This window comes from Mus pahari, chromosome 10 (genome assembly GCF_900095145.1).
Source record: "Mus pahari chromosome 10, PAHARI_EIJ_v1.1, whole genome shotgun sequence".
Classification (NCBI taxonomy): Eukaryota; Metazoa; Chordata; class Mammalia; order Rodentia; family Muridae; genus Mus; species Mus pahari.
In genome coordinates, this window is record NC_034599.1 from 101,244,389 (window position 1) to 101,246,880 (window position 2,492).

Here is a 2,492-nt window from a genome sequence, read left to right on the forward strand (position 1 = left end):
TCACTCTGTAGACCAGGCTGGCCTCGAACTCAGAAATCCTCCTGCCTCTGCCTCCCGAGTGCTGGGATTAAAGGCGTGCGCCACCACTGCCCGGACCATTAATGTCTTGTTTTACAAACATGCAGAGCTAATAATTCGGTAAACTGGAATCTGAACTAGCTTGTTTTCAGAAGCCATGCCAGCAGCTAGAATATAAACTACAGAACAATAGAGATATTTTGTTGTAAGACCCTGTCACAAGCAAACAAAACATCAATAAAACCAAACCTGTGAGACAACCTCGTCAGATACGGCTTACTGACAAGCCTAAGAACCTGAGTTGCGTCCCTGCAACCCGCGTGATGGAAAGAGAGAACCACGCATGAGAGTAATCTTCTGATGGGGCAAACATGGATGTGTGTTCAAATACACCAACAATAAGTAAATGTAAAGCAACCCAAATTCAAACCAAATCACCACCCCACTGTGCATTAAAAGAAACAAAACAGATTCCAATAAAACAGACAAAACTGTAGTGTTTATTTTTTCTCTCTCTGCTCTTTGTGGAGATAATATCATTCAGTTACCATAACTTGCCCTCTCCATATGTAGTTATTAGGGGGCAGATTTCCTGTTTTTTTATTTTTCTTCCCTTCCCTCCCTTTTCTTTTCTTTAGAAAGGGTTTCTATAGTTCTGGCTAGCCTGGAATTCACAATGTAGATGAGACTGACCAAGATTCTTCTCCTTAGTGTGGGACTGTTTCTGACCCTCCAGTTTTCACCTCCCTCGATCAGGGATTAAGAGTCTGATAGGATTAAAGGTGTGCTGGAATTAGGGTGACTGAAACTGGCTAGAAATGCCTGAAAACATGGCTGAAGGAACACATACATATTCAACGTCTTTCTTTTGTATCTATGTGTTCTCACTATATAATAACATGAATGTTAAGATATGCCCAATTATGGTTGAGTATATATAACACATTTAACTGCAGAAAATATACATTTGTCTGCAGATCATAGAAAGCACTTATAGGGTGTGGTGACCCATGCCTTTAATCCCAGAGGCAGTTGGATCTCTGAGTTCAAGGCCAGCCTGGTCTACAAAGTGAGTTCAGGACAGCCAGGGTGATATAAAGAACTCACTGGCCACTGGGATTAAAGGTGAGCCACCATGCTTGACTGCCAATTCAATTTTAAACTCAAAAGCTACTCCCCTACCCCTAGGCAGATTCCATTCCGGGATGAAAGGCGTCCTCTCAATTATCCCTGTGCATTGAGTAGAACGGTTCTGTGAGTAGATGGACTATACACCCTAGGCTATCTGGTAGTTGATGAACCGAAGACAATTAAGCAATACAAGTAAGCAAATATATTATTGAACAAAGTTTTAATAAAGTAGTCTTCTTTCATTTTAAAACATTTAAAAGCTGGAGATGGCGTGCTTGCTGCTCTATCAGGGAATCCAGATTTGGTTCTCAGCATGTGTATCAGGGAGCACACAAGCCTATAATAGCTCCAGGGATCCCATGCTGTCTTCTGGCCCTAAATGCACCAAACTACACACAGAGACAAATAAAAATAGTAAATCTTACTAATTAGAAAGAAAAACAAAAGCTTGGATCAGTGAAATGGCTTATTTGGTTAGAAAGTACTTGTCACCAACCTTGATAGTTTTCTTCCTCACCCCTCCCAACCCCCAAAGAGGATTTCTATGTATTCATGGCTATCCTAGAACTCATTCTGTAGAATACACTGGCACCAAACTCAGGTATCTGCTTGTTTCTACTTCCTGAGGACTGGGGTTAAAAGCATGTACCACTACCATCTGACTTGACTGCAAGTTGTCCTCTGACCTCTACACACACTGGTTTGAGTATAGCTCCCCCCACACCACAAATACACGTAAGATGAATGTTTTAAAAAGAATAAAAGTAGTCAGGGAATTTGGTAAGTCTGTAATCTCAGATAGAAGGAGGAGATAGGAGGAATATGAGGCATTTGGGGCTAGGCTGGGTTATAGAATAAAATTCTTTCAAAAGACCCTCAAACCCAGTGAAATAATAACCTTCATGAAAAGAGTAAAAATCAACCCAACCAATCACTTCTCTGATTATCTGGCAAAAAAAAAAAAAAAAAAAAAAAAAGTTTTGTCCCAGTATTGGAACTACTGCTATAGAAAATAAAGTAAAAGACATTTTTGCTTGGAGACAATTGTAGGACTTTGTTTTCCCTATAGCCCTGAGGTGGTCAAAGAGCTTCTGAATCATTAATTAGTAAGCCTACAAATGGAAATGTGCTTTACCTCAACAGTTACCAAAACTCACAGGAAGAGAGGCCCTTCTCCCTGCTGAGGTCAAGGTCACTGACTGTGCTCACCCCCTTACACTGACAGGCAGCCAGTGGTCCTTCCCTGCTTGCTTTAGCCCTAGTTGACCATTTCAGCACTAACTCAGATATGCCTACATGAGGGTATGTTCTACTCACTTTCCTTTTCTCTTTAAAAGATTCAT